Raw genomic sequence first — 16,218 nt, 5'->3', positions numbered from 1 at the left:
CTGTACAAATTTGTATTAAGCTCACTTTAGAGAAAAGGAAACTGAAACTGTGAAAGGTTTTTAAGTTGTCTCCTAATCACGTACCATTAACAGGCAGAAGTGAAGTGAAAGTTGCTCAGTAGTGTCTGACTCGTTGCGACCCCATGGGCTATACAGTCCATGGAATTCTCCAGGCCAGAATACTGGAGTGGGTAGCTGTTCCCTTCTCCAGGGGGATCTTCCCAACTCAGGGATGCAACCCAGGTCTCCCACATTACAGCAGATTCTTTATCAGCTGAACCACCAGGGAAGCCCAGGCAGAGTTGGGCCCAAACCCAGGTCTTTTGGGCTCTAAGTCTGGCCCCATTGGTCTGCATGCTCACTGCCTTGTTAGAATGCACATAAAATGTCTTTTTACTTTCTTGTTCTAAAATCTTCAGTGATCTGCTACTTCCTATAGGAAAAGGACAATCTGGCCTTCACCTACGCTTCCAGCCCTGACACCCACAGAATGCTCAAGTTCCCCAAGAGCACCATGTCCATCTCTGCTCTCACAATAAGTTCAGGATCATTTGTTTCACTTGCCAGCCATTCCTAGCTTTGTCACCTATCAAAATCCAGCCCACCCGCCTCCATTTATCTCTGCCCCTAGGTCATATAGCATGCCCTGAGCCTCTGCAGGTAACCACTTACCTTTCCATTGGAGGAAAAAGCATGAGATTGACACCCGAAAAGGTACATTTACACCATAACTGTCCAGTAATTGTTATTAGGTGGTTAACTAACCACCAGCAAAATGATCATCTGGAAGGGCTTTTAAAAATGCAGATATCAATGCTTCTTTCCAGACATACGGCTGGGCTGGAGTATAATGTCTGAGTCTTCAATAAGCTTCTAAAAGTAGTCTCTTCTATCTTAAAATTTGAGACGCTCTGTCTATACACATGTGTTCAAGGGATGCTGGCATGGACAGTGACTCAGTGACTTCAGAAAGGTTGAAGGATCACATAAGACTGGATATGTTCCATTATCCAAGCAAGCCCCTGAGGGCCAAAGCTGAGCCTGTATCTGTCAGGGAGGGGAGCCCGAGCAAAGGCAATGAAGGCAGTGGGGAAAGACGAGGCTCTACCTGCTGGACATCCTGAGCCTCTCACTCTTTCCTCTGTCACCTTCCCGCACTGCTTCCTGAATCCATTAACACATTCCCCTCTTGATAGCATCTCTTATTTTTCTCATTACAAATTGGCATATATTTTTGGAGAAAAAATAATGCAGAATGAAAGAAAATATCTGCAAATGATATGACTGACAAGGGCTTAATTTCCAAAATATACAAACAGCTCATACAACTCAACAACAAAAACAAAAAGCCCAATTCAAAACTGAGCGAAGACCTACACAGACATTTCTTCAAATAAGAAATACAGATGGTTAACAGGGACATGAAAAGATGCTCAACAGTGAAAATCAAAACTGCAATGAGATATGACCTCAAAACAGTTAGAATGGCCACACAAAAATCTACAAATAATAAATGCTGGAGAGGGTGTGAAGAAAAAGGAACCCTCCTACGCTGATGGTGGAAATGTTAGTTGGTGCAGCCATTGTGGCAAACAGTATGGGCGTTCCTCAGAAAACTAAAAAGAGAACTACAATATGATCCAGAAGTTTCACTCCTGGGCATATATCCAGAAAAAACTATAATCAAAAAGATACACACACCCCAATGTTCATATTACAGTAGTAGTATTCACAACAGCCAAGACATGGAAATGGCCTAAATGTCCACTGAGAGATGAATGGATAAAGAAGATGTGGTACATGTATGCAACGGACTATTACTCAGCCATAAAAAGAATGAAACGATGCCAGTTGCACCAATATGGATGCAACCAGAGATGATCACACTAAGTGAAGTAAGTCAGACAGGGAAAGACTAATGCCATACGGTATCACTTACATGTGGAATCTAAGATATGACACAAATAAACCTATCTGCGAAGCAGAAACAGAATCACAGACATAGAGAACTGACTGGTGGTTGCCAAGGGCGAGGGTGCTGGGAGAGGGCTGGAGTGGGAGGTTGGGCTTAGCAAATACAAACTATTATATATAAAATGGATAAATAATAAGGTCTTATTATAAAACACAGAAAACTATATTCAGTATCTTATAAGAAACCATTCAGTCTCAGTTAGGGTCACTATTGCTCTCAAAGGACTTTGTGCTCTCTCTCTTTTCAAGTTCTTGTAATCTCTCTCTTGTCCCTTTTGGTCTAGAGGTGGGAATAATCTGGCTGCTATGTATCAAGAGTTCTGGAGTGGAATCTCCTATTTCCTTTATACCCCACATATGCCTTTGTAATTTACCCCTTTGCAAATAAACCTCCTCAAATTAACCTTATTTGGGTATGTCATTTGTTTCCTGTAAGAACTCTGACAAGACAGTCCTACGCATTACAGGTGAGAAAACAGAGGCTCGCAAAGGAGGAAGTAGAAGAATACAGATTCAATTACAACTCACCAGACTCCAGAACTTGTGCTCTCATCCACTCTTATCACCTCTTTGCAGTATCAGAGAGAGGTAGAAGAAGCATACAGAGAGAACGAAGTTGGCCAGTGCAGAAGGAACTTTTTAGTTTCCTGAATAAGCCCAGCTTGTGCCCAACTCTGGGTCTTGTTTTTACTCTGCAATTTGTATGTAATTCTCTTCTGAGTTCACTTTTTCTCATTATTTGCCTCTGAACATAATATCATATTTTCAAAGAGACTTCTTCAAGTTCCTAATTTATTGTATGCACCCAAGGAAATGGCAACCCACTCCAGTGTTCTTGCCTGGAGAATCCCAGGGATGGTGGAGCCTGGTGGGCTGCCTTCTATGGGGTCTCACAGAGTTGGACACAACTGAAACAACTTAGCAGCATTGTTACTCAGCTACTCTCTCATACCACCTTACATTACTTTCTTTATAGAATTTATATTCTCTGGATTTATTCTCATTATGCATTTATTTATTGATATTTTTCCTGCCTCTCACCCTCTGGCAGATACAAAGTCTAAAGGCCAGGGACCATATGGGTGGTAGCCTTATATTCCCACGGATGAGGACATTGCCTGATACACACAAGCAAATGCTTAATAGTAATCAATGAATGACAAAAAAAACAAGAAATGAATAAATAAATGCAATTATATAATTTTAAGGTGAACTAAGAGGACAGATTGCAAAGGGGTGAGTTGTGGCCAGTTAGGAAAGAAAGCAAATACAGATTTTTCTTTCTAGATGTTTCACATTGAAGGCAGCAGGGTAGCACAACAGGAAGCAGCCCTCACATCTCAGTTGAATTTATGATTAAAATAAAACTAATCTATGTTCCTGAAATTCTACTATTTTAAAGAACCATTTCACCACGATCATACGCTATTTTAACACTTTCAATTATAGAACAAAAATAAATGCTTTAAAATAAGAATCAGGAGAAATCAGATTATATAATTATCAATTTTCAATGCAAATTGGTCTATCTCACACTTGGGAAGGTATTTCTTCTCTTTTATTCTCATTGTGGAATGGCAGCTTGTTGCATTTCTGTTGCTGCTACAAGAAAACACATGAACATCAATCAAATAGTTTATTTGGGGATGATGGTCCTTGTAAATCTTTGTCTTTTGAGATTCAAAGGTCAATGATATTTTCTGTATGAAAGTTTATTTGTTAAATGCATTACACATTACTAGTCCTGGCATCAGTGAAAACTACAAATTTATCACTGCAATAACTTCATAAATATGGTGGGTCATTACGCACACAGTGTGACAATTTTAATTCTCTTATTTTCAGTGGCCTCTTACATACACACACACAAAGCTAAAATCTACTTTGCCCATGTGTCAAAACCAAATTCAATATCTTTTCAGACACTTTAATGGATTGTAATCCTTCATTCTGCTTAAGATTAAGCTGAACTTCTGCCCTTTAATAAAAAACTTTAATAAAAACTCTCCTGAAAAATTTTATGTAGTCAAGACGTATTTTTAGTTTTGATTTGGATGCTTTATATTGAAACTAAACAATTCAAAATGACAGGAACCACTGTTATTGCTATATCATGAATTTGATATGACTTTTTTTTCTTTAAGGAGCTTAAAATGCCCTCACATACAACTTTCATTATTCAAAATGTCAGTCCAAAATGGAGATGCTGATTTTCACTTTACATTCTTTCATGTTCAAAAACTGTTTGTACTGCTCATACAGACACATTAATTTGTAAAAAATTTAAAGGGATAGCAAGAGGAAAATGGAGAAATGGTAGAATCATGGACTACTGAAATTTTGGCATAGAAGATACATAATCTGTTATTCTGTGTTGCATAGTGAAGAGGATATGGAATATTGTTTTAAATCACTGAAGCTTGGAGCCTCTTTGTTACTATAGCATCACCTCACCTAAACTGACCATATGGTATGAATATAGGTACCTATACTAAAATAGTTTTGTATCATCTATGAAAATTACAACATTTAACAAAAATTCTAGACACCAATCCTGTTTCTAATATCTACTCACTGTGTAGCTAGAAAAAAGGACAGAAATTTTTTGAATCCGTCCCTGGTGACTCAGCTGGTAAAGAATCCACCTGCAATGTGGGAGACCGGAGTTTCATCCCTGGGTTGGGAAGCTCCCCTGGAGAAGGGAAAGGCTACCCATTCCAGTTTTCTGGCCTGGAGAATTCCATGGACTTTATCGTCCATGGGGTCACAAAGAGTCAGACACAACTGAGCAACAACTTTCACTTTTCTGAATCTCAATTTCCCTTTCTATATAATGAAACCAAAACTGTATCTCTCACATGGCTGTTATAAGAATTAATAGAAATCGTTGCTCAGTGACTGATATCTATTTAGAATGTACTAAATGGAAGCCATGAACACAGAACCCACAATTTCAGTATAATGAGCTATTGACCATTACTAACATAGATCACATTGGCAAGTCATACTTCTTGCTATTTTCCCCTAATTGTGCTTCTTTCTCAGAAACCCTAACCCTTCAACTCTAGCAGTTTCTTCTAAGTTGCTGTTTCTTCAGTCATGTTGGTTTTCATAATTCTTTAACTATAGTGAGTGGCAACTAGTAACTACTATTCCTTTATCTCGATCTTGGCCTTGCAGTCTGAAATGTCTAGTTCTCTTTTTGAAGACAGCTCTCTCCTTATCACATCTTTTAGGGAGTACCTAATTTCAAGTCTTCAATGTTCTCATTCTATCCCACTGATGGTTTTGTCCTTCTTATTCCCCAAGGAAAGGTGTCTCTAGTTATCTCTTTGTAGTCCTGTGTGGCTGACTCTAGCTTCCCTTTCAATACTAATCTGTCATTTTCTCCTACAGAATACTAAGAGGTCAATGGGAGCTTTATACATTAAAGAACTTCTCAAATAGATTTCATTCTACTTTTCTATTTTCAGTTTTTATTAGTTGCCTAAAATAATCATGTGGTTTTCTATGTTTAAAAGTAATACGTCGTTTCAACAGTGAAAGCCTGAAAGCTTTCCCCCTAAGATTAAGGACCAGAGAGGGAAGCCCACTTCACTATTGGTATTTAACTCTCCAGCAGAAGTTCCAGCCAGAACAATTAGGCAGTAAAATTGCCTAAGACAAAAGGCATTCACATTTAAAAGTGAAAGTTGCTCAGTTGTGTCCGACTCTTGGCGACCCTATGAACTATACAGTTCATTGAATTCTCCAGGCCAGAATACTGGAGTGGGTAGCCTTTCCCTTCTCCAGGGGAGCTTCCCAACCCAGGGATAGAACCCATGTCTCCCGCATTGCAGGAGGATTCTTTATCAGCTGAGCCACCAGGGAAAGAAGTTAAACCATCTTTTTTCACAACTTAAATGATTCTATGTAGAGAAAATCCTAAAGAATTCACACACACACACACAAAAGCCTATTAAAGATAATAAATTCAGCAAAGTTCAAGGCTGCAAGATCAATATGTAAATATCTCTTGTATCTCTACACACTAGCGATAAATAATCTGAAAATGAAGTTCAGTTCAGTTGTTCAGTCGTGTCTGACTCTTTGCGACCCCATGGACTGCAGCACTTCAGGCTTCCCTGTACATCACCAACTCCTGGAGTTTAAGCAAACTCAGGTCCATTGAGTCTGTGATGCCATCCAGCCATCTCATCCTCTGTCATCCCCTTCTCCTCCCGCCTTCAATCTTCCCCAGCATCAGGGTCTTTTCAAATGAGTCAGCTCTTCGCATCAGGTGGCCAAAGTATTGGAGTTTCAGCTTCAACATCAGTCCTTCTAATGAATATTCAGGACTGATTTCCTTTAAGATGGACTGGTTGGATCTACTTGCAGTCCAAGGGACTCTCAAGAGTCTTCTCCAACACCACAGTTCAAAAGTATCAATTCTTTGGTGCTCAGCTTTCTTTATAGTCCAACTCTCATATCCATACATGACTACTGGAAAAACCATATCCTTGACTAGACTGACCTTTGTTGGCAAAGTAATGTCTCTGCTTTTGAATATGCTGTCTAGGTTGGTCATAAGTTTTCTTCCAAGGAGTAAGTGTCTTTTAATTTCATGGTTGTAGTCACCATCTGCAGTGATTTTGGAGCCCAAAAAAATAAAGTCTGCCACTGTTTCCACTATTTCCCCATCTATTTGCCATGAAGTGATGGGACAGGATGCCATTATCTTCGTTTTCTGAATGTTGAGCTTTAAGCCAACTTTTTCACTCTTTTCTTTCATTTTCATCAAGAGGCTCTTTAGTTATTCTCCACTTTCTGCCATAAGGGTAGTATCATCTGCATATCTGAGGTTATTGATATTTCCCCCGGCAATCTTGACTCCAGCTTGTGCTTCTTCCAGCCCAGCATTTCTCATGATGTACTCCGCATATAAGTTCAATAAGCATGGTGACAATATACAGAAAATGAAGTTAAGAAAATCCATTACAATAGCATCAGAAAAAATAAAATAATTGAGAATAAATTTAACCAAAGAGGTGCAAGATTTGTATACTGGAAACTAAGGAAAAAACATTGCTGAAAAAAAAATTAAAGAAGATACAAATAAATGGAAATTTCCCTGAAACTTTACCCAACACATAATTTCACTGTTAAAATTATGGTGTATGTTATTTTAGACTTTTTCTATTCAGTATGAATTATTATGATTCTTGATTGGAAGCAGTAGGAAATTTCATATTGAATGACATTTGCCTCTCTGAGTTTCAGTTAGCTCATCTGGTTCCAGTCATTTGGAGGGTTTGCTTTAATATTAAGAGGCATCTTACTTAGTTCCTCTTTTGCAAAACCATTTGTATAACCTGTAATTGTTAGGATTTTTCTGGTTACAGTCTGTGACTCATGGATATGGACAAGTACTGCAATAAAATAAAGTGAATTGTTTTGTAACATGGTTTAAAAAAAAAAGATATTATCTGGACCTATTGCATCTGGTTATTGCGAAGATCAAAGGAGATATATCATGTAAAATACATAAAACAGTACCTATTACACAAGAAAGCTATTTTCATATTTTAATTACTATTTTTATAGTTGTTTTTTAAAATCAACTGTAATTTTTCAGTCAAGACTCTCTGCTACAGCTGGCCTTACATTACTTCCTAATTTAACACTCTCAATTAAAAAAAAAAAATTCCTCTCTTGTAAGAATGCTTTTCTTATTTTTTATTCAAAAGTGTTTCTTCAATACTTTTCTTACTGTTATTCAATACTTTTATTTGTTTATTTTCTTCATTGTACTTCAAATTACAAGGAAATTTTTTTTTCTTAAATGCCATTTCCTTCTATCAGCAAATCCAACTCAATATAACACCTACTCAAATCTCAACGTCTCTACCACATATACTCTCATCACCATGACCCCTAATATCTACCTAATGGGAGTAATATGTATGTTAGATTGCATTCTTCTTCAGAGCATTTGCCTTCCAGTATGAGACGCCTCTCTACAGGAGGCTTTCCTACTCAAGGTTATATGACTTGCTTGAACCAATGGAAAGCAAGTGGAAGTGACAGTACTATTGATACTGGGGATGGTTGCACAAGCTTGTGAGCATATTAAAACGGAATTATACATGTTAAGTGAGTAAATTCTATGATATGTGGATTATATCTCAACGAATCTGTTACAAAAATACAATACAATACATATACAATACTAAAGTACAACAGAATTTAATATACATAAAGTAGAATTAGTGAGAAGAGATGATAAATAATTTTTTAAAGTGTGTGAACTATTTCACTGAAGAAAAGTCACATGGAAAACATAATTAATGCAGATATTAATGTGAATTTCAGAGATGCCTATTTCTATAAATTATATAGAAAATGTATTATCAATGTAATAGTTGATATTAAATATGTCATATCAATATATAATAGTATCAGTTTTATTAATTTCATCTTTAAGTGTCAGAAATTCCCAAATAATGGTGGCATAAACATTACTGAAATATATACTTCTCTAATAAAAATGTAGGTAGTCCAGGACAGGTAAGTTGGCACAAAGAGTACCAGGAATCCAGGTGCCTTTTAATTTGTTGTTTCATCATCCACAACTCTTGCCTTCTACTTCATTACAAAATGGCTACTCCAACTTCAGTCATCATACCCACAGTTTGGCCCCAAGAGGACAAGAAAGGGCAGGAGAGGGGCATGCCTCTTTCTCTAATGATGTTAATCAAGAGCTACATATATATCTTTCATTTATTCACATTATCACACCAAACTGAGAGGGATACTTGGAATTTTTATTTTGTTCAGCAATGAACCCAGCTCGTATTATTTTTATGCTAGAGAAGCAAAGCAGAATTCATGTTTGGTGACAACTTGCAGTCTCATCTCAAACACCAAAAGGCAGAATGGCCAGAACTGCTCCCCAAATCATTTTATTATGTTTCAGGACAAAGGCCATTTACAGAAATGCTGCTCTTTATATTAGTCTCTATTCTAAATACCTTGTAAACTTTAGTGCGTCTCATTTAGGGAGAGCAAGCAGCCTCATGCAGGGTCACAGATAAAGCAGGGGACAGGAAGGATAATGAAGAGTTCCTGTGCTGGGTGAGGGTGACTCTCAATTTGGTGTGGGGAAGGCAAATGAGATAGATGGGTCCTGGCAAATTGGCAAGCATTGTGGTACTGAACATGATAGCTAGTTCATAGCTGCCTCTTATTAAAACACATGGAATCCTGAGTCTACACCTAAAAGACATTTCAAACATTTAAGACAGGTGTCTGACTTTTTACTGAACTCTGGATTCAATAGGAAATCACTTTTTTCTTAATTTTGTTTTTAATGTTTAAAAACTTCATGCTGCTTTCCTGTGGACCATCAATTTGAGACATCTGGCTGAGAATAGTGAGGTAATATATCAGGTATTTAACAATGGATAGCCCTTCAGACTCTGAAAGTAACCTTTGCACCGAGAATTATTATAAAGGGGGGTGACAATGTGAGACCTACTATCACTACCAATTTATTGAGTATCAAAATGTCACCTTTACTGAGCATTTCCTGTTGGAAGGTATTATACTCAACCCTTTTTACATTCATTATCTTGTCTATACAAAATTTCTTGTGCTATTTCTTTTTTAAAAGGGGAGTGGATGGAAACTGTGGGCCATAAATCTTTAATAACAGACCCAGGGTCACACAGCTGGTAAGGGAAATGGCTGGAACTTCAATCTGGCCTTGTCAGATATCCAAGCCCGTGTTCTTAATCCTCGTTTAATATCATAAGTAATTTTTATGCCTTTCCTGGAGCAATATAAGGGAGCTTTGCCACAAAATAAAAATAAGAATGTGATAAGTAGGGAGGCAGAATCTCGACATTTAAGCATAGAGCCATCCCATCAGAGAAGCAACACAGAGGATGGAAGAGAAAGATTAACCAAAGTCTGAAAAGCCTCTAGAGGAACTCCCTGCTCAAAACATCATGCATTATCTTTAAACAACATCTGGAGGGCCCTCACACTATTTCTCCCATTAAATGAAAAAGAGATTTTGACGGTTACAATTTCGTGGCTTTAAATCCACAGTGGAGCTATGCAACTTATTTAGCACAGGTGTTTAATTGTGATAAATTGGAGGAAGTCCTGGTATTCAGTGGCCTCAAATGAACATTACCATCTGGGTAGAGTAGGATAGTGATTTTCTGTCAACAAACTTGCTTGTAAAATTTCAAGGGCGGTGGCCTGTAGGAGATCTACAGGCATGGATCAGGAGGTTGGGCATGCATGGAGGGACAGAATATTTAAACCATCCCCAGGATGACAAAATACTACAGAGGATAAACAGGAAGACTTTGTGCTTATTATGTTTTTGATTATCTATTTCTTTTTCAATGCAAAATCAAATATTAAATACATGTGGGTGTCTCAGTCAGTGACAGATTACATTGCCATTTTGTACGTTAAGGGAAATTTATGTGGACAGCTTTTGGCAAATCTTTCTGTTCATGAAGAGTGCACAAATGTTCCTATGGTCTGCCACAAGAAATCAGTGCATGTTTTAGTTAATCAAAAATGGATTAAGGGAGACTTCTGTATCCAACTGATGTGAAGTAACTGGGACTTCTCACCTGGAATAATGGAAAAACCAAATGTACATGAACCAATGTTTTTCAAGACATCGGACATCAGGCAATGAAGGAAAGTAATTTCAGAAAGATATAAAAAAAATAAAGTGAGCTTTACAATTGACCCAGCATACTGACTTGAGAGTTTCCAGGCCACAATACAAGGAAGAATTGATGCAGAACCTGGTGGACTCCGCAGGTGAAGAGACAGAGCTGAGAGTCTGGAGAGAGTAGAGCTGCTAGAGTTCGCCGAGTATCAACAAGGAGGGTCTACACAGAAGAATCAGAGAACTGGAGGGACTCTCTCTCAGATATTCAGTAGAGGACTAATGTATGTGATGTGTGAGGAAACTACCAGAAGCCCCACAAAGGTCACCGGAAAGGTGTATAGCACCTTTACAGAGCACTGAACCCAAGCAGGGCCAATAATAGCCTATTCTCTCCAGCCACATGGAAAAAACTCAAAATTCGCAGGGCAGTGGGTATAATAACCAAAGGAGTCTTGCCTTAATACTGGGTAAAATTAGCCCTGGTTAAACACTGGTCTGGTTCTGCTTAAAAAGTTTTAAAGAAAGGAAACTGGAAAAAAAATTAAATGATTTCCAAATAACTGAACTGTATATAAAAAGAAAGCTTAATAATATTTATAGAAATATAAAATAGCCAATATCCCACAAGATAAAATTAACAATATCTGACATTAAAAACATAAAAATTACCAGGAATGCAAAGATGTTAAAAATAAGACAATAATGAGGTGAAAAATCAAATGACCAAAATTGAACCAGAACTGACATAGATGTTGGGGTTAGAAGACAAAAATATAAAAACAGTTAGTATAACTGTATTCCTTACATTTGAAAAGTTAGGTAATACATGGAAGATTCAAAAACTCAAATCTAACACTGAATGATATTAGTGGATAATTCACCATGCTAGGGAAAATGTAAATGTACTTGAAGATTCAGCAATACAAAGTATCTAAAATGAATGCACAAAGAAACATGATTTTTAAAAAATGAATAGAACATTATTAATCTGTGAGACAAGTTTAAGCAGCCTAGTATACATGTAATTGGAATCTACAAAAAGAGAAGAGTGTTAGAAAAAATATATGAATGGCTAAAAGTTTCCAAATTTGTTAAAAATGATAAAACCATGGATCTAAGAAATTCAACAAACTCCCAATGCAAGGAACATGGAGAACATCACACCAAGGCACATCATAATCAAGTTGATTAAAAGTAGGAATTAAAAAGAAAAATTGGAAGAGCAGCCAGACAAAAAAGCTATATTACATTTACAAATAAAATAAGGAAATCACATATTTCACATTGAAGATAATACATTTGAAAAACAATAGAGTAAGATCTATATAGTACTGAGAGAAAAGAAAAAAAAACCCATCAACCCAAAATATATAACTATATTCAGTAAAAATATCTTAAAATGAAAGTACAGTGGAGCCTTTTCAGGCATACAAAGCTGAAATAATTCCCTACCATTAGTCTTGCATTACAAGTAATGTTAAAAGAAGTCCATTAGGCAGAAGGAAAATGATACCCAGTGGATATATGGATGAACAAAAAGGAATAAAGAGTTAGCTGGAAATGCTAACTACATGGGTAAATATACATGATATTTTCTTATTATTTAAACCTCTTTAGACGATAATTAAGTGTTTAAACAAAAATAGTCACAATGGGTGTGAGGTTTATAATGTTTGTAAAAGAAAAATATATGATAATAATAACACAAAGACAAAGAGGAAAGAAATTGAAGTATATAATTATGAATTTTCTAATATGTGAAATGTAGCACCATCACTTGAAGTTAAATTTCAAGGTAACAGGCTGATAAAAGAAGCAAGGCACAATTTAAAAACTAAATATTTAATCAAAAGAAGGAAGAAAATGTGAGAAAGGAAACAAAAACCTGATATTTCATAAAGAAAATAAATAACAAGATGAACAAATTAAATTTTAATCACATCAAATGTTAAAATGCCTTTAATCTCAACTTAAAATGCAGAGATTGTCAAATTGGTAAAAAAGCAAGATCCAACTTAGAAGAAATACACCTCGAATATATAAACACACATACATTAAAATTAAAAGATGGTAAAAAAGATACACCATGCTAACATTATTCAAAGGGAAGCAAAGGGGGCTGTACTAATATCAGACAAATTAGATTTCAGAGCAAAGAATATTTCCAGTGATAAAGGTCACTTCATAATGATAAAGGGATCAATTTATCAAGCAGGCAAAATAATCCAAAATATTTATGCACCTAATAACAGAGCTTCAAAGCAACTGAAGCAAGAACGATAGAACTGCAAGGAAAACCAGACAGATCCACCACTACAATGGAAGATTTTAATACCACTCTCTTGATAATTGAAAATCCTAGTCAAAATCCCAGCAGGCCTTTTTGAAATTGGTAAGATTATTTTAAAATGTGTACAAAAATGCAAAGGACCTAAAATAGCCAAAACAACTTTGAAAAAGAAGAACAAAGTTGGGAAACACACTATATGATTTAAACTTATTAAAAAGTTACAGTAATTGAGACATTGTAATTTCAGCATCAAGTTAGACAAATAAATCAATGACACAGAATAGAGATTTCAGAAATATGCCCATGCATATAAGGCCAATTGATTTTTGACATAGATACAAGGCAAATTCAGAGGTGGAAGAAGAGTTTTTCAACAAATAATACTAAAACACTAGGATATCTGGATGAAATATTTCCTTTCTTCTACCATACACAAATATTAACTGAAAGAACTTAGTTAAACAAAAATTTCGAGAAGAAAATCTTTGCATTCTTTGGGTAGGCAAACATTTCTTAGACATAATATCAAAACCTTGATTTACAAAAAACAAACTGATCAAGTAGACCTCATTAGAATTAAAGTGTTTCAAAAGACATTCTTTAGGGAATGAACGGACAAAGTCACAGACTGAGAGAAAATATCTGCAAAGCAACATATCTAATACAGGAGTTGCATCTAAAATATATAAATAATACATAATATATAAATAATATATGAAAATTCTCAAAAAATGTAGGCAAAATTCTGACATACACTTCAGAGAAGAAAACATACAAATGACAAATAAGCACATTAAATAATTACAAATAAGTACATCACTATTAATTAGTGAAAGGCAAGTTAAAGCCACAGTGATATATGTACCTTTAGGAATGACTTAAAAGGTCTTAACATTGCGAGTGGTTATAAGACAACTGGAATTCTCACGCACTACTGGTGAGAATGTAAAATTAAGCAATCTTGGAAAATGGTTTAGCAGAATCTTGAAAAGTTAAACATACACCTACTAGATGATCCAGCCATTCTACTCCTAAGTATTTACCCAGCAGATATTAAAGCATATATTCACACACCTATGATCACAGCAGCTTTTTCTGTAATAGCCCCAAACTGGAAACATTCCAGGCCCATCAGTAGATGAATGAATGAACAAATTGCTACATATCCAAGCAATGGAATGTAACTTAGCAATAATAACAAATGAACTATTGATAAACACAATACATTTCCCATGGACAAATACTAAATAGCTATGCTGAGTGAAAGAAAGTACCTAATCTTTTCAATGAATGATGTGTGAAAAATACTCACATGTGAAAAAGTAAAACTGTTACCTGACATCACACACAAAAATTAAGTAAACATGCATCAAAGATGTAAATTTAAGAATGAAAACTATAAAGTCAAGAAAATGCGAGGGAAATTTTCACAACACTCAACTACTTTCTTGGATATAACACCAAAGCACAGCCAACAAAGAAAAGAAAACTAAACAGGACTTCATCAAAAAATAGAAACTTCTGTGCATTGAAAGACTATCAACAGAATGAAAAACAACCCATAAATGGGAGAAAACTATTGGCAAATCATATTTCTGACAAAGGATTAATAGCCCAAATACATAAAAACTTCTACAACGAAAACCAAACAACCTGATTTAAAATTAAGCAAAGGACTTGAATAGATATTTATCTAAAGAAAATATACAAATGGACAATTAGCACATGAAAAGATGCTTAACTTCTCTAATCATTAAGAAAATGCAAATCAATGAAATACTACTTCACACCCATTAGGATGACTGCTATAAAAACAAACAGAAATAGAAAATAACACATCTTGGTGAGGATGTGAAGAAACTGGAGCCCTTGTGGATTATTGATAGTAATGCAAAATGTTGCAGCAACCTTGGAAAACTGTATAAAGCTTCCTCAAAAAATTCAACATATTAATAGAATTATTATATGATTCAGCAATTCCACTTCTGGGTATATAACCAAAAGAATGGAAAACAGAGATATGAACAGGTCCTGGTATACACTTACAGTCCATAGTAATATTATTCACAAAACCAAAAGTTGGAATCAACCCAAGTGCCCATCAACAGATGAACAAATAACCAGAATATGATATATCCATGCAATGGAATATTATTTAGTCTCAAAAAGGAAGGAAACTGGAAACGTGCTACAACCTGGATGAACCTAGAAGACATTATAATATATGAAATTAGCCTGTCACAAAAGGACGCATACTGCATGATTCCACAATGGTAAAATGGTACAGACACTTTGGAAAATAGTTTGGCTGTTCCTCAAATGACAAAACAGAATTATCTTTTGACCCAGCAATTCCCCTCTGAGGTATAGACTCAAGAGAAATGAAAACATATGTCCACACAAACACTTGTACATAAAGGTTTATACCAGTATTACTCATAATAGTCAAACTGTAGAAACAACAAAAATGCCCATCAGTGAACCAACAGATAAGTAAAATGTGGTGCCTTCATATGATACAATACTACTCCACCATAAAAAGTAATCAAGTGTTCATACAAGCTACAAGGAATGAATCTTGGAAACACCATACTAAATGATAGAAGCCAGTCACGAAAGGCTGCATACTTCATGATTTTATCCATATAAAATGTCTAGAATATGGAAATCTATAGAAAGTAGATTAATGATTTCTTACAGCAACCAAAGTGGGGAGGGGGTGGCATTAGATAGTGATAGCTAAAGGGTACAGGATTTCTTGGTGAGGTGATGAAAACATTCTAAAACTGACTGTGGTATTGATTACATACAACTGTGAATATCCTAAAAACCACTGAAACATACACTTTAAATGGGTGAATAATATGGTATGTGAATTACATCTCAATAAAGCCATTTTTCAAAAAACTAATTAAGTAGACTTGTATGTTAACACACTTATGGTAAAATTTGGTTCTGTCCCTATATTTTAAATATGAGGATGATCAGAGTTATAGTTTTATCAGTCAGGATGTACTCATTTATGCTGTGTTAACAAACAAACCCAGAGAAGGCAATGGCAACCCACTCCAGTACTCTTGCCTGGAAAATCCCATGGACAGAGGAGCCTGGTGGGCTGTAGTCCATGGGGTTGCGAAGAGTCGGACATGACTGAGCGACTTCACTTTCACTTTTCACTTTCATGCATTGGAGAAGGAAATGGCAACCCACTCCGGTGTTCTTGCCTGGAGAATCCCAGGGATGGCGGAGCCTGGCGGGCTGCCATCTATGGGGT

At 36.0% G+C, this 16,218-nt stretch overlaps 1 long non-coding RNA gene across 4 annotated transcripts in view; it reads right to left on the bottom strand.

Moving 5' to 3' along the window:
• Window positions 1-16,218, bottom strand: part of LOC129635112 (uncharacterized) — a 334,700-nt gene that overhangs the window by 32,007 nt on the left and 286,475 nt on the right. Inside the window, exon 8 of one of the 4 annotated variants that reach the window (XR_008706108.1) lies at window positions 12,459-16,209. The exons of the other annotated variants lie outside the window; for them this stretch is intronic. This is a non-coding gene — a long non-coding RNA (uncharacterized LOC129635112). Of the gene's footprint in view, window positions 1-12,458; window positions 16,210-16,218 lie in introns of those variants that run through there. 4 annotated transcript variants of the gene reach the window in all.

This window comes from Bubalus kerabau, chromosome 20 (assembly GCF_029407905.1).
Source record: "Bubalus kerabau isolate K-KA32 ecotype Philippines breed swamp buffalo chromosome 20, PCC_UOA_SB_1v2, whole genome shotgun sequence".
NCBI classification, from domain to species: Eukaryota; Metazoa; Chordata; class Mammalia; order Artiodactyla; family Bovidae; genus Bubalus; species Bubalus kerabau.
Note: the sequence above shows the minus strand (reverse complement) of the source record. Positions and strands in the feature narration are given on the sequence as shown.